A 17709-nucleotide genomic window follows, 5' to 3' on the forward strand; every position below is an offset into this window, starting at 1 on the left:
CTAGATGAGGTGTCACTTAGTAGTTCTGTTGCAGCCATGACCTGATGGTTTTTTTTTTTACATTGAATGTTTATTTTGCAATATAACAATAGTTTTCCCTATTGCATGGCAATTACACTCACTCTTAGGGGTAAAATACAGTAGCTTTTATGTAAAATCTAGCATCTACCAGAAGGCACCATTGCTGTATATACATGGGCCTTTGACAGCACCCGGAGAAGTTTGTCACCTTCTGTTGGATGTCAGAATCTGGAAGGAGATGCTTCCTGGATTAACAATCATGGAGACAAATATGAGATGTTGCATCGTGATGGAAAATGTTGCCATCACGCTAAGGTAAGCAAATAATTGTATACTGTTTCATCATTGCTTTTTTTTTTTTTTGCGTTGTCTATAAGTGTATCTATTTGTATTTGGAGTACAAAATGTTTTGTTTGAATCATTGCATTGTAAGGGAGCCCAGTTTACATATATTGGGTTATTTGTTCTTTAAAGAAGTATAAATTAATATTGATATTTTTGATGTGTTCTGGAGCAAATAAGGTCCCAAGTAACCCCATGATTGATGTAAATGTGAATGGTATGTCCCTCATATTTTGCACTGATGTGTATAAACAGTTCAAAGGCCAATTTCCTGTATGTTCATTTTTAGAAGCAGGCTGATAACATCCAATTTTTAAAACACCCTCACAACAATCTGTCATTAGAAATATGACAATGGACAATCATTTACATATGCTTTTTTTGTTTAACCCCTTCATGACCTTGGGACTTTCCGTTTTTCCGTGTTCGTTTTTCACTCCCCTCATTCACAGAGCCATAACTTTTTTACTTTTCCGTCAATTTGGCCATGTGAGGGCTTATTTTTTGCGGGACGAGTTGTGCTTTTGAACAACGTCATTGGTTGTAGCATGTTGTGTACTAGAAAACGGGAAAAAAATTCCAAGTGCGGTGAAATTGCAAAAAAAGTGCAATCTCACACTTGTTTTTTGTTTGGCTTTTTTGCTAGGTTCACTAAATGCTAAAACTGAGCTGCCATTATGATTCTCCAGGTCATTACGAGTTCACAGACACCTAACATGACTAGGTTCTTTTTTATCTAAGTGGTGAAAAAAAATTCCAAACTTTGCTAAAAAAAAAATTAAAAAAATTGTGCCATTTTCCGATATCCGTAGCGCTTCCATTTTTCATGATCTGGGGTCGGTTGAGGGCTTATTTTTTGTGTGCCTAGCTGGCATTTTTAATTATAGCATTTTGGTGCAGATACATTCTTTTGCTCGCCCGTTATTGCATTTTAATGCAATGTCACAGCGAACAAAAAACGTAATTCTGGTGTTTCAAATCTTTTTTTCGCTACGCTGTTTAGCGATCAGGTTAATGCTATTTTTATTGATAGATCGGGCGATTCTGAATGCGGCAATACCAAATATGTGTAGTTTTGATTTTTTTTTTTGTGATTTATTTTGAATGGGGCGAAAGGGGGGTGATTTAAACTTTTACATTTTTTTTATTTTTTTCATATTTTTTTTTACTTTTTTTTTTAATATTTGCCATGCTTCAATAGCCTCCATAGGAGGCTAGAAGCTGGCACAACGCGATCGCCTCTGCTACATAGCAGCGATCTTATGTTCGCTGCTATGTAGCACAAAATCAGGTGTGCTGTGAGCGCCGACCACAGGGTGGCGCTCACAGCTACCGTGCATCAGTAACCATAGAGGTCTCAAGGACCTCTATGGTTACAATGGAGAAGCATCGCCGACCTCCGATCATGTGATGGGGGTCGGCGATGCGCTTATTTCCAGCCGCCCGGCCGGAAGCAGTAGTTAAATGCCGCTGTCTGCGTTTGACAGCGGCATTTAACTAGTTAATAGGCACGGGCAGATCGCGATTCTGCCCGCGCCTATTATGGGCACATGTCAGCTGTTCAGAACAGCTGACATGTCTCGGCTTTGATGCGGGCTCACCGCCGGAGCCCGCATCAAAGCGGGGCTTCTGACCTCGGACGGGATAGTACGTCCGAGGTCAGAAAGGGGTTAAACATCATTCTTAGGCTTCTGTCACACTAGCAGTATTTGCTCAGTATTTTACCTCAGTATTTGTAAGCCAAAACCAGGAGTGGGTGATAAATGCAGAAGTTGTGCATATGTTTCTATTATACTTTTCCTCTAATTGTTCCACTCCTGGTTTTGGCTTACAAATACTGATGTAAAATACTGACCAAATTCTGCTAGTGTGACAGCAGCCTTACAGATGATGTCCAGAATTAGAGATGAGCGAATATGTTCAAAAAACAATTGCCAAACATAAATTCGGAACGAATATGGCACACGCATAAATTCGGAAAAAATCGGTAGCATTTGTTAAAAAAGTGCAGGAAAATATTTGTGTTGCCACTAAAGTATTTTAACACTTTGGCTAGGATAGTGATGGTGTATGATAAGCTTGGGGTACGTGATTGATGAGGGTAAAGGGTGGGGAGAGCTAAGAGGAGTGGCATGCTTGTAAATCTTTTTTTCTAATTTTATGTGTGCACATTGCGGCTAGCGAATCAGGGAGCAAGAAACATCCACAATGTCCTGACACAACAACTTTTGTCATTAGCTTCTGAAATCACATGTCCCTCTATATAAAGAGCGGACATCTTGTTTTAGCACCACTTTATCACTAGTACAGCACAGAGAGGTTGCTCCTGATACTAGGCCTGTGTGCTAATAGATTTTAGCTAGTTAGCTAGGTGGCTGTTTCTAAGTCAGATAGTTTAGATAGCTAATCCACAGACAAATACAGTAGGGCACATTTCATAGAAGTGTGTTGCCCACTGCTTATATTGCTCTCCAAGTTGACCTTTCTAAATCTTATTTTTTCAGTTGCTAAATGTGATACAGCATGCCATATCCAACACTGTCATTTCTTGGCAGTGAAATTGTTCTGTGAACTGACCTGTTGCACAGAAAAAAAAAAATTGGCAGTTTCTTACATAATTCAGCCAGCCATTTCACCGTGTCATGTCTAACCCTGTCATTTTGTGGCAGTAACATTATATTTTGTAATTTGAGCTGTCGCAGAATAAAAAAAAAAATATTTGCCACTTGCTAACATGATTCAGCATGATCTCACCTTGTCATTTTGTGGCAGTGAAATTCAGCTTCGTGCAGAGCTGTTTTATAGCAAAATAAAAAAAAAATGTATTTGCTAATGGTATTTAGCACGCCATATCTCACCTTTTCATTTAGTGACAGTGACATTGTTCTGTGATTTGAGCTGTTGCCGAATAAATAGAAAAATTGGCTATGGTAATGTGATTCAGCATACCATAACTCACCTTGTCATTTAGTGGCCATGAAATTCATCTTTGTGCAGAGCTGCTTTACAATTAAAAAAATATGAGTAGCACTTGCTGATTGGATTCAGCACGCCATATCTGACCCTGTCATTTAGTGGCAGTGACATTATATTTTGTAATTTGAGCTTTTGTGGAATGAAAAAAAAAAATTTGCCAATTGCTAACATGATTCAGCATGCCATATCTCACTGTTGTGAATTCCGTTCTTGGGCTCCATCCTGTGGTTGCGAATGGTATTTTTGGGAGTTCTGCTCTTGGTCTCCCTCTGGTGGTTTCAAGTGGAACTTAGCAGCTGCGTTCACTAATCGGTTCACTGGCCTTTGTTATTTAACTGGGCTTTTGGCTGTAGTGGATGCCAGCTGTCAATGTATTTCCTGTGGATTCAGTTCTTTCCTGGAAGTTCTCTGTTGGCCAGTCCATTTTCAGCTTAAGATAAGTCTGCTAGTTTTTGGGTGTTTCCCTGCTTATGACCTTCTGTTCAGTTTAATTTTGTCTCTTTTGTCCAGCTTGTCATTATGAAATATTCTGGCTAGTTGGAAGCTCTGGGGTCGCAGATTTGCCCCTCCACACCGTGAGTTGGTGTGGTGGTTATTTTTTGTAAACTCTGCGTGGACTTTTTAGTTTTTATACTGACCGCACAGTAGCCTTTACTATCTCTGTCTATTTAGATAGTATTGGCCTCCTTTGCTAACAAATCTAGTTTCATTTCTGAGTTTGTCATTTCTCTCTCCACTCACCGTCAATATTTGTGGGGGGCTGTCTTCCTTTGGGGGTTTCTCTGAGGCGAGATAGTTTTCCGTTTCCATCTTCAGGGGTAGCTAGTTCTTAGGCTGTGCAGAGGCATCTAGGCAGAGTTAGGTACGCTCCACGGCTATTTCTAGTGTTGGTGTTAGGAGTAGGGATTGCAGTCAGTAGAGTTACCACCTCCTCAGAGCTAGCACATTATTTGTTTTACCCACCAGGTCATTTCAGTGCTGCTCCGTATTCACTAGGTCATATCAGTGATTACTGTCTGTGGAGCTGCTACCTCCTCTAAGTTTGTCCATGATTGGTTTTACCCACCAGGTCATCTCAGTACCGCTCCGTAACCACCAGGTCATAACAGTACAGCTGGCCCACAATGTGTTAAATGCATCTCAAAAGAGGGAAGACAAAAGTTCTGAGTCATTGTTTTTTTTTCTTATTGCTTGTTTTGTCCTTTCTTTTCCCCTTGATTTTTGGATGGTGCAGGAGCTTGGTACTGATATGGAGGTTCAGGGTCTGTCTGCGCGTGTTGATCATCTCGCTGCTAGGGTACAGAGTATCCAATACTATGTTGTCCAAACTCCTGTTTCTGAGCCTAGAATTCCTATTCCTGATTTGTTTTCTGGGGATAGATCTAGGTTTTTGAACTTCAAAAATAATTGCAGATTATTTTTTGCTCTGAGACCCCGTTCCTCTGGTGACCCCATTCAGCAGGTGAAGATTGTTATTTCTCTGCTGCGTGGTGACCCGCAGGACTGGGCATTCTCCCTTGAGCCAGGGAATCCTGCATTGCTCAATGTAGATTCATTTTTCAAGCACTTGAACTGCTTTATAACGAACCCAATTCTGTTGATCAGGCAGAAAAAATTTGCTGGCTCTGTGTCAGGGTCAGGAAGCAGCAGAGATATATTGTCAGAAATTTAGAAAGTGGTCTGTGCTTACAAAATGGAATGAGGATGCCCTGGCGGCTATTTTCAGAAAGGGTCTTTCTGAAGCTCTTAAAGATGTTATGGTGGGGTTTCCCACGCCTGCTGGTTTGAACGAATCAATGTCTCTGGCCATTCAGATTGATCAGCGCCTACGTGAACGTAAGGTGATGCACCATATGGCGGTGTCCTCTGGGCAGAGTTCTGAGCCTATGCAATGTGATAGAGTTTTAACGAGAGCAGAACGGCAGGAGTTCAGACGTCAGAATGGGCTGTGTTTTTACTGTGGTGACGCTACTCATGCTATCTCTGACTGCCCGAAGCGAACTAAGAGGGTTGCTAGGTCGGTTACCATCAGTACTGTACAGCCTAAGTTTCTCTTGTCTATTACCCTGATTTGCTCATTGTCGTCCTTTTCTGTAATGGCATTTGTGGATTCTGGTGCTGCCCTGAACTTAATGGACCTAGAATTTGCCAAGCGCTGTGGTTTTTCCTTGGAGCCTTTGCAGAGTCCGATTCCCTTGAGGGGGATTGCGCTACGCCATTGGCCAAGAATAAACCTTAGTACTGGACACAGTTAGCCATGAACATGGCTCCAGCACATCAGGAAAATATTTGCTTTTTGGTGTTGCATAATTTGCATGATGTGGTTGTGCTGGGGTTTCCATGGTTACAGGTACATAATCCAGTGCTGGATTGGAAATCTATGTCTGTGACTAGTTGGGGTTGTCAGGGGATACATAGTGACATTCCTCTGATGTCAATTTCCTCGTCCCCTTCTTCTGAAGTTCCTGAGTTTTTGTTGGATTTCCAGGATATATTTGAGGAGCCTAAATCCAGTCCTCTGCCTCCTCATAGGGACTGTGATTGCGCTATTAATTTGATTCCTGGCTGTAAGTTCCCTAAGGGTCGACTTTTCAATTTGTCTGTGCCAGAGCATGCCGCTATGCGGACTTATGTAAAGGAGTCCTTGGAGAAGGGGCATATTTGCCCGTCTTCGTCACCGTTGGGAGCGGGGTTCTTTTTTGTTGCCAAGAAGGATGGCTCCTTGAGGCCCTGTATAGATTATCACCTTCTCAATAAGATCACGGTCAAATTCCAGTACCCTTTGCCTTTGCTCTCTGATTTATTTGCTCGGATTAAAGGGACTAGCTGGTTTACCAAGATTGACCTTCGAGGGGCGTATAATCTGGTCCGCATCAAACAGGGTGATGAATGGAAAACAGCATTTAATACGTCCGAAGGCCATTTTGAATATCTTGTGATGCCTTTCGGGCTCTCTAATGCTCCATCTGTGTTTCAGTCCTTTATGCATGATATTTTCCGGGAGTATTTGGATAAATTTATGATTGTATATTTGGATGAAATTTTGGTTTTTTCCGATGATTGGGAGTCTCATGTGAAGCAGGTCAGGATGGTATTTCAGATTCTTTGTGCTAATACACTGTTTGTGAAGGGGTCTAAGTGCCTTTTTGGAGTTCAGAAGGTTTCTTTTCTGGGGTTCATTTTTTCTCCCTCGGCTATTGAAATGGACCCTGTTAAGGTCCAGGCTATTTATGATTGGACTCAGCCCACATCTGTGAAGAGCCTTCAGAAATTTTTGGGCTTTGCTAATTTTTATCGCCGCTTCATTGCTAATTTTTCTACTGTGGTTAAACCTTTGACCGATTTGACCAGGAAAGGTGCAGATGTGGTGAATTGGTCCTCTGCGGCTGTGGAGGCCTTTCAGGAGCTTAAGCTTCGTTTTACTTCTGCCCCTGTGTTGTGTCAGCCAGATGTTTCTCTCCCTTTTCAGGTTGAGGTTGACGCTTCTGAGATTGGGGCAGGAGCTGTTCTGTCTCAGAGAGGTTCTGATGGCTCTGTGTTGAAGCCGTGTGCTTTCTTCTCCAGAAAGTTTTCGCCTGCTGAGCGTAATTATGATGTCGGCAATCGGGAGTTGTTGGCTATGAAGTGGGCATTCGAGGAGTGGTGACATTGGCTTGAGGGAGCCAAGCATCGTGTTGTGGTCCTGACCGACCATAAGAATCTGATTTACCTTGAGTCGGCCAAGCGGTTGAATCCTAGACAGGCTCGGTGGTCTTTGTTTTTCTCCCGTTTTGATTTTGTGGTCTCGTATCTTCCGGGATCTAAGAATGTGAAGGCTGATGCCTTGTCTAGGAGATTTTTTCCTGATTCTCCTGGAGTCCGTGAGCCGGCTGGTATTCTCAAGCAGGGGGTGATTCTTTCTGCTATCTCCCCTGATTTGCGGCGGGTGCTTCAGGAGTTTCAGGCTGACAGACCCGACCGCTGTCCTGTGGGGAAATTGTTTGTTCCTGATAGATGGACTAGTAAGGTGATTTCTGAGATTCACTGTTCGGTGTTGGCTGGTCATCCTGGGATCTTTGGAACCAGAGATTTGGTTGCCAGGTCCTTTTGGTGGCCTTCTTTGTCACGGGATGTGCGCTACTTCGTGCAGTCCTGTGGGATTTGTGCCTGGGCTAAGCCCTGCTGTTCTCCTGCTAGTGGGTTGCTTTTGCCTTTGCCTATCCCTGAGAGGCCCTGGACGCATATTTCCATGGATTTTATTTCTGATCTTCCTGTTTCTCAGAAGATGTCTGTCATCTGGGTGGTTTGTGACCGGTTTTCTAAAATGGTCCACTTGGTACCTTTGCCTAAGTTGCCTTCCTCCTCTGATTTGGTTCCTTTGTTTTTCCAGCATGTGGTTCGTTTGCATGGTATTCCGGAGAATATTGTGTCTGACAGAGGTACCCAGTTTGTTTCTAGGTTTTGGCGGTCCTTTTATGGTAGAATGGGCATTAATTTGTCTTTTTCTAAGGCGTTTCACCCTCAGACAAATGGACAGATGGAGCGAACCAATCAGACCTTGGAAACCTATTTGAGATGCTTTGTGTCTGCTGATCAGGATGATTGTGTTACCTTCTTGCCGTTGGCCGAGTTTGCCCTTAATAATCGGGCAAGTTCGGCTACTTTGGTTTCGCCTTTTTTTTGTAATTTCGTTTTTCATCCTCGTTTTTCTTCAGGGCAGGTTGAGCCTTCGGACTGTCCTGGGGTAGATTCTGTGGTGGACAGGTTGCAGCAGATTTGGACTCATGTGGTGGACAATTTCACATTGTCTCAGGAAAAGGCTCAACGTTTTGCTAACTGCCGTCAGTGCGTTGGTCCCCGGCTTCGGGTTGGGGATTTGGTCTGGTTGTCTTCTCGTCATGTTCCTATGAAGGTCTCTTCCCCTAAGTTCAAACCTCGTTTTATTGGTCCTTATAGGATTTCGGAAATTATCAATCCAGTGTCTTCTCGTTTGGCCCTTCCAGCTTCGTTTTCCATTCATAATGTGTTCCATAGATCTTTGTTGCGGAGATATGTGGTGCCCTTGGTTCCGTCCGTTGACCCTCCTGCTCCGGTGTTGGTTGAGGGGGAGCTGGAATATGTGGTGGAGAAGATTTTGGATTCTCGTCTTTCAAGGCGGAGACTTCAGTATCTGGTCAAGTGGAAGGGTTATGGCCAGGAGGATAACTCTTGGGTTTTTGCCTCCAATGTCCATGCTGCCGATTTGGTACGTGCTTTTCATTTGGCTCGTCCCGATCGGCCTGGGGGCTCTGGTGAGGGTTCGGTGACCCCTCCTCAAGGGGGGGTACTGTTGTGAATTCCATTCTTGGGCTCCATCCTGTGGTTGCGAATAGTATTTTTGGGAGTTCTGCTCTTGGGCTCCCTCTAGTGGTTTCAAGTGGAACTTAGCAGCTGCGTTCACTAATCGGTTCCCTGGCCTTTGTTATTTAACTGGGCTTTTGGCTGTAGTGGATGCCAGCTGTCAATGTATTTCCTGTGGATTCAGTTCTTTCCTGGAAGTTCTCTGTTGGCCAGTCCATTTTCAGCTTAAGATAAGTCTGCTAGTTTTTGGGTGTTTCCCTGCTTATGACCTTCTGTTCAGTTTAATTTTGTCTCTTTTGTCCAGCTTGTCATTATGAAATATTCCAGCTAGTTGGAAGCTCTGGGGTCACAGATTTGCCCCTCTGTTATGGTTCTCAATGGCAAGAGAACATAGCCCAGCATACATAGGAACTAGCTCTTGGAAGGATGGAAACTTAAACTGACCATGAACTAAACCTGCCGCACAACTAACAGTAGCCGGGTAGCGTAGCCTGCGTTTTATCCCTAGACGCCCAGCGCCGGCCGGAGGACTAACTAATCCTGGCAGAGGAAAATATAGTCCTGGCTCACCTCTAGAGAAATTTCCCCGAAAGGCAGACAGAGGCCCCCACATATATTGGCGGTGATTTAAGATGAAAATGACAAACGTAGTATGAAAATAGGTTTAGCAAAATCGAGGTCCGCTTACTAGATAGCAGGAAGACAGAAAGGGTACTTTCATGGTCAGCTGAAAACCCTATCAATACACCATCCTGAAATTACTTTAAGACTCTAGTATTAACTCATAACATCAGAGTGGCAATTTCAGATCACAAGAGCTTTCCAGACACAGAAACGAAACTGCAGCTGTGAACTGGAACAAAATGCAAAAAACAAACAAGGACAAAAGTCCGACTTAGCTGGAAGTTGTCTGGTAGCAGGAACATGCACAGAAAGGCTTCTGATTACAATGTTGACCGGCATGGAAGTGACAGAGGAGCAAGGTTAAATAGCGACTCCCACATCCTGATGGGAACAGGTGAACAGAGGGGATGATGCACACAAGTTCAATTCCACCAGTGGCCACCGGGGGAGCCCAAAATCCAATTTCACAACAGTACCCCCCCCTCAAGGAGGGGGCACCGAACCCTCACCAGAACCACCAGGGCGATCAGGATGAGCCCTATGAAAGGCACGGACCAGATCGGAGGCATGAACATCAGAGGCAGTCACCCAAGAATTATCCTCCTGACCGTATCCCTTCCATTTGACCAGATACTGGAGTTTCCATCTGGAAACACGGGAGTCCAAGATTTTTTCCACAACATACTCCAACTCGCCCTCAACCAACACCGGAGCAGGAGGCTCAACGGAAGGCACAACCGGTACCTCATACCTGCGCAACAATGACCGATGAAAAACATTATGAATAGAAAAAGATGCAGGGAGGTCCAAACGGAAGGACACAGGGTTAAGAATCTCCAATATCTTGTACGGGCCGATGAACCGAGGCTTAAACTTAGGAGAAGAAACCCTCATAGGGACAAAACGAGAAGACAACCACACCAAGTCCCCGACACAAAGCCGAGGACCAACCCGACGCCGGCGGTTGGCAAAAAGCTGAGTCTTCTCCTGGGACAACTTCAAATTGTCCACCACCTGCCCCCAAATCTGATGCAACCTCTCCACCACAGCATCCACTCCAGGACAATCCGAAGATTCCACCTGACCGGAGGAAAATCGAGGATGAAACCCCGAATTACAGAAAAAAGGAGACACCAAGGTGGCAGAGCTGGCCCGATTATTGAGGGCAAACTCCGCTAAAGGCAAAAAAGCAACCCAATCATCCTGATCTGCAGACACAAAACACCTCAAATATGTCTCCAAAGTCTGATTCGTCCGCTCGGTCTGGCCATTAGTCTGAGGATGGAAAGCAGACGAGAAAGACAAATCTATGCCCATCCTAGCACAGAATGCCCGCCAAAATCTAGACACGAATTGGGTTCCTCTGTCAGAAACGATATTCTCCGGAATACCATGCAAACGAACCACATTTTGAAAAAACAGAGGAACCAACTCGGAAGAAGAAGGCAACTTAGGCAGGGGAACCAAATGGACCATCTTAGAGAAACGGTCACACACCACCCAGATGACAGACATCTTCTGAGAAACAGGAAGATCCGAAATAAAATCCATCGAGATGTGCGTCCAAGGCCTCTTCGGGATAGGCAAGGGCAACAACAATCCACTAGCCCGAGAACAACAAGGCTTGGCCCGAGCACAAACGTCACAAGACTGCACAAAGCCTCGTACATCTCGTGACAGGGAAGGCCACCAGAAGGACCTTGCCACCAAATCCCTGGTACCAAAGATTCCAGGATGACCTGCCAACGCAGAAGAATGAACCTCAGAAATGACTTTACTGGTCCAATCATCAGGAACAAACAGTCTACCAGGTGGGCAACGATCAGGTCTATCCGCCTGAAAATCCTGCAAGGCCCGCCACAGGTCTGGAGAAACGGCAGACAATATCACTCCATCCTTAAGGATACCTGTAGGTTCAGAATTACCAGGGGAGTCAGGCTCAAAACTCCTAGAAAGGGCATCCGCCTTAACATTCTTAGAACCCTTCACACACAAGGAATTAGACCGCAAAACCTGAAAAACCCTCCTGACCTGCTGGACATGAGAGTCCCAGTCATCCGAAAAAATCAGAATATCATCCAGATACACGATTATAAATTTATCCAAATAATCATGGAAAATGTCATGCATAAAGGACTGAAAGACTGAAGGGGCATTTGAAAGGCCAAAAGGCATCACCAAATACTCAAAGTGGCCCTCGGGCGTATTAAATGCGGTTTTCCACTCATCCCCCTGCTTAATTCGCACCAAATTATACGCCCCACGGAGATCTATCTTAGAGAACCACTTGGCCCCCTTTATGCGAGCAAACAAATCAGTCAGCAGTGGCAACGGATATTGATATTTAACCGTGATTTTATTCAAAAGCCGATAATCAATACACGGCCTCAAAGAGCCATCTTTCTTAGACACAAAGAAAAAACCGGCTCCTAAGGGAGATGAAGAAGGACGAATATGTCCCTTTTCCAAGGACTCCTTTATATATTCTCGCATAGCAGCATGTTCAGGCACAGACAGATTAAATAAACGACCCTTAGGTGTCATGATCTCAATGGCAAGAGAACATAGCATCAGCATATATATGAACTAGCTCTTGGAAGATGGGAACTGAGCTGACCATGAGCTAAACCTAACGCAAAACTAGCAGTGGCCGGGTAGCATGCCTACGTTGATTCTAGATGCCCAGCACCAGCCGGAGGACTAAATAAAGCTAGCAGAGGAAAATATTAGTCCTAGCTCACCTCTAGAGAAATACCCCGAAAGGAGACAGAGGCCCCCCACATGTATTGGCGGTGAGTTAAGAAGAAATAACAAACGTAGTATGAAAATAGGTTTAGCAAATTTGAGGTCCACTTACTACATAGCAGAAGACAGAAAGGACACTTTCATGGTCAGCTAAAAACCCTATCAAAACACCATCCAGAAATTACTTTAAAACTCTGGCATTAACTCATAACACCAGAGTGGCAATTCCTGTTCACAAGAGCTTTCCAGACACAGTAACGAAACTACAGCTGTGAACTGGAACAAAAATGCAAAAACAAACATGGACAAGAGTCCAACTTATCTAGTAGTTGTCTAGGAGCAGGAACAAGCACAGAGAGGCTTCTGATAACATTGTTGACCGGCAAGCAACTAACAAAGCAGCAAGGTTATATAGCGACTCCCACATCTTGATGGGAACAGGTGAACAGAGAAGATGAAGACACCAGTTCAATTCCACCAGTAGCCACTGGGGGAGCCCAGAATCCAAATTCACAACAGTACCCCCCCCTCAAGGAGGGGGCACCGAACCCTCACCAGAACCACCAGGGCGATCAGGATGGGCCCTATGAAAGGCACGAACCAGATCAGAGGCATGAACATCAGATGCATTCACCCAAGAATTATCCTCCTGGCCGTATCCCTTCCACTTGACCAGATACTGGAGTCTCCGTCTGGAAACACGAGAGTCTAAGATTTTCTCCACAACGTACTCCAACTCACCCTCAACCAACACCGGAGCAGGAGGCTCAACGGAAGGCACAACCGGTACCTCATACCTGCGCAATAATGACCGATGAAAAACGTTATGAATAGAAAAGGATGCAGGGAGGTCCAAACGGAAGGAAACAGGGTTAAGAATCTCCAATATCTTATACGGGCCGATGAACCGAGGCTTAAACTTAGGAGAAGAGACCCTCATAGGGACAAAACGAGAAGACAACCACACCAAATCCCCAACACAAAGCCGAGGACCAACACGACGGTGGCGGTTGGCAAAAAGCTGAGTCTTCTCCTGGGACAACCTCAAATTGTCCACCACCTGCCCCCAGATCTGATGCAATCTCTCCACCACAGCATCCACTCCAGGACAATCCGAAGATTCCACCTGACCAGAGGAAAATCGAGGATGAAACCCCGAATTACAGAAAAACGGGGACACCAAAGTGGCAGAGCTGGCCCGATTATTGAGAGCGAACTCCGCCAATGGCAAAAAAGCAACCCAATCATCCTGGTCAGCAGACACAAAACACCTCAGATATGTCTCCAGGGTCTGATTAATCCGCTCGGTCTGGCCATTCGTCTGAGGATGGAAAGCGGACGAAAAAGATAAATCTATGCCCATCCTAGCACAGAATGCCCGCCAAAATCTAGACACGAATTGAGTCCCTCTGTCAGAAACGATATTCTCAGGAATACCATGCAAACGAACAACATTTTGAAAAAACAGAGGAACCAACTCGGAAGAAGAAGGCAACTTGGGCAGAGGAACCAAATGGACCATCTTAGAGAAACGGTCACACACCACCCAGATGACAGACATCTTCTGAGAAACAGGCAGATCTGAAATAAAATCCATCGAGATGTGCTTCCAAGGCCTCTTAGGAATAGGCAAGGGCAACAATAATCCACTAGCCCGAGAACAACAAGGCTTGGCCCGAGCACAAACGTCACAAGACTGCACAAAGCCTCGCACATCTCGTGACAGGGAAGGCCACCAGAAGGACCTTGCCACCAAATCCCTGGTACCAAAAATGCCAGGATGACCTGCCAACGCAGAAGAATGAACCTCAGAGATTACTCTACTGGTCCAATCATCAGGAACAAACAGTTTATCAGGTGGGCAACGATCAGGTCTATCCGCCTGAAACTCCTGCAAGGCCCGCCGCAGGTCTGGAGAAACGGCTGACAATACCACTCCATCCTTAAGGATACCTGTGGGCTCAGAGTTACCAGGCGAGTCAGGCTCAAAACTCCTAGAAAGGGCATCCGCCTTAACATTCTTAGAACCCGGTAGGTATGACACCACAAAATTAAACCGAGAGAAAAATAATGACCAGCGCGCCTGTCTAGGATTCAGGCGCCTGGCGGTCTCAAGATAAATCAAATTTTTGTGGTCCGTCAATACCACCACCTGATGTCTGGCCCCCTCAAGCCAATGGCGCCACTCCTCAAAAGCCCACTTCATGGCCAAAAGCTCCCGATTCCCAACATCATAATTCCGCTCAGCGGGCAAAAATTTACGGGAAAAGAAGGCACAAGGCCTCATCACGGAGCAGTCAGAACTTTTCTGCGACAACACTGCCCCAGCTCCGATCTCAGAAGCGTCGACCTCAACCTGAAAAGGTAGAGCAACATCAGGCTGACGCAACACAGGGGCAGAGGAAAAACGGCGCTTAAGCTCCCGAAAGGCCTCCACAGCATCAGGGGACCAATCAGCAACATCAGCACCCTTCTTAGTCAAATCGGTCAATGGCTGAGCAATATCCGAAAAACCAGCAATAAATCGACGATAAAAGTTAGCAAAGCCCAAAAATTTCTGAAGACTCTTAAGAGAAGAGGGCTGCGTCCAATCACAAATAGCTTGAACCTTGACAGGATCCATTTCAATGGAAGAGGGGGAAAAAATATATCCCAAAAAGGAAATCCTCTGTACCCCAAAAACACACTTAGACCCCTTCACACACAAAGAATTAGACCGCAAAACCTGAAAAACCCTCCTGACTTGCTGGACATGAGAGTCCCAGTCATCCGAAAAAATCAGAATATCATCCAGATACACAATCATAAATTTATCCAAATAATCGCGAAAAATATCATGCATAAAGGACTGGAAAACTGACGGAGCATTTGAAAGACCAAAAGGCATCACTAAATACTCAAAGTGGCCCTCGGGCGTATTAAATGCGGTTTTCCACTCATCCCCCTGCCTGATTCGCACCAAATTATACGCCCCACGAAGGTCAATCTTAGAGAACCACTTGGCCCCCTTTATGCGAGCAAACAAATCAGTCAGCAACGGCAATGGGTATTGATATTTAACAGTGATTTTATTCAAAAGCCGATAATCAATACATGGTCTCAAAGAGCCGTCTTTTTTTGACACAAAGAAAAAACCGGCTCCTAAGGGAGATGACGATGGACGAATATGTCCCTTTTCCAAGGACTCCTTTATATATTCTCGCATAGCAGCATGTTCAGGCACAGACAGATTAAATAAACGACCCTTTGGGTATTTACTACCCGGGATTAAATCTATGGCACAATCGCACTCTCGGTGCGGAGGTAACGAACCAAGCTTGGATTCTTCAAAGACGTCACGATAGTCAGACAGGAACTCAGGAATTTCAGAGGGAATAGATGATGAAATGGAAACCACAGGTACATCCCCATGAGCCCCCTTACATCCCCAGCTCAACACAGACATAGCTCTCCAGTCGAGGACTGGGTTGTGAGATTGCAGCCAAGGCAATCCTAGCACCAAATCATCATGTAGATTATACAGCACCAGAAAGCGAATAATCTCCTGGTGATCCGGATTAATACGCATAGTTACTTGTGTCCAGTATTGTGGTTTATTATTAGCCAATGGGGTGGAGTCAATCCCCTTCAGAGGAATAGGAGTCTCCAAAGGCTCTAAATCATACCCACAGCGTTTGGCAAAGGACCAATCCATAAGACTCAAAGCGGCGCCAGAGTCGACATAGGCGTCCGTGGTAATAGATGACAAAGAGCAAATCAAGGTCACAGATAGAATAAACTTAGACGGTGAGGTGCAAATGGAAACAGATTTACCAAGCTTTTTAGTGCGTTTAGAGCATGCTGATATAACATGAGTAGAATCACCACAATAGAAACACAACCCATTTTTCCGTCTAAAATTCTGCCGCTCGCTTCGGGACAGAATTCTATCACACTGCATACTCTCTGGCGACTTCTCAGTGGACACCGCCAGATGGTGCACTGGTTTGCGCTCCCGCAAACGCCTATCGATCTGAATAGCCATTGTCATGGACTCATTCAGACCCGCAGGCACAGGGAACCCCACCATAACATCCTTAATGGCATCAGAGAGACCCTCTCTGAAAGTCGCCGCCAGGGCGCACTCATTCCACTGAGTAAGCACAGACCATTTACGGAATCTTTGGCAGTAAATTTCCGCTTCATCTTGCCCCTGAGATAGGGACATCAAAGTTTTTTCTGCCTGAAGCTCCAAATGAGGTTCGTCATAAAGCAACCCCAAGGCCAGAAAAAACGCATCCACATTGAGCAACGCAGGATCCCCTGGTGTCAATGAAAAAGCCCAGTCTTGAGGGTCGCCCCGGAGCAAGGAAATCACAATCCTGACCTGCTGTGCAGGGTCTCCGGCAGAGCGAGATTTCAGGGACAAAAATAATTTGCAATTATTTCGAAAATTCTGAAACCCAGATCTATTCCCCGAGAAAAATTCCGGCAAAGGAATTCTCGGCTCAGATACAGGTGCATGACAAACAAAATCTTGCAAATTTTGTACCTTCGTGGCGAGATTATTCAAACCTGCAGTTACACTCTGAAGATCCATTACAAACAGGTGGACACAGAGCCATTCAAGGGTTAAGAGGAGGTAAGAAGCAGCTAGACAGCAATTAAGGGCTAGGCAGCAAAACTCTGAAGGGAAAAAAAAAAAAAAAATTTCCCTTAAACACTTCTCTATCTCCTGCTTCAGCCCAAACAATTAACACTTTGTGGGCCGGTCAAACTGTCATGATCTCAATGGCAAGAGAACATAGCATCAGCATATATATGAACTAGCTCTTGGAAGATGGGAACTGAGCTGACCATGAGCTAAACCTAACGCAAAACTAGCAGTGGCCGGGTAGCATGCCTACGTTGATTCTAGATGCCCAGCACCAGCCGGAGGACTAAATAAAGCTAGCAGAGGAAAATATTAGTCCTAGCTCACCTCTAGAGAAATACCCCGAAAGGAGACAGAGGCCCCCCACATGTATTGGCGGTGAGTTAAGAAGAAATAACAAACGTAGTATGAAAATAGGTTTAGCAAATTTGAGGTCCACTTACTACATAGCAGAAGACAGAAAGGACACTTTCATGGTCAGCTAAAAACACCATCCAGAAATTACTTTAAAACTCTGGCATTAACTCATAACACCAGAGTGGCAATTCCTGTTCACAAGAGCTTTCCAGACACAGTAACGAAACTACAGCTGTGAACTGAAACAAAAATGCAAAAACAAACATGGACAAGAGTCCAACTTATCTAGTAGTTGTCTAGGAGCAGGAACAAGCACAGAGAGGCTTCTGATAACATTGTTGACCGGCAAGCAACTAACAAAGCAGCAAGGTTATATAGCGACTCCCACATCTTGATGGGAACAGGTGAACAGAGAAGATGAAGACACCAGTTCAATTCCACCAGTAGCCACCGGGGGAGCCCAGAATCCAAATTCACAACACTTAGGGTATTTACTACCCGGAATCAAATCTATGGCACAATCGCACTCCCGGTGCGGAGGTAATGAACCAAGCTTAGGTTCTTCAAAAACGTCACGATAGTCAGACAAGAATTCAGGAATCTCAGAGGGAATAGATGACGAAATGGAAACCAAAGGTACGTCCCCATGCATCCCCTTACATCCCCAGCTTAACACAGACATAGCGTTCCAG

Source organism: Ranitomeya variabilis, chromosome 6 (genome assembly GCF_051348905.1).
Source record: "Ranitomeya variabilis isolate aRanVar5 chromosome 6, aRanVar5.hap1, whole genome shotgun sequence".
NCBI classification, from domain to species: Eukaryota; Metazoa; Chordata; class Amphibia; order Anura; family Dendrobatidae; genus Ranitomeya; species Ranitomeya variabilis.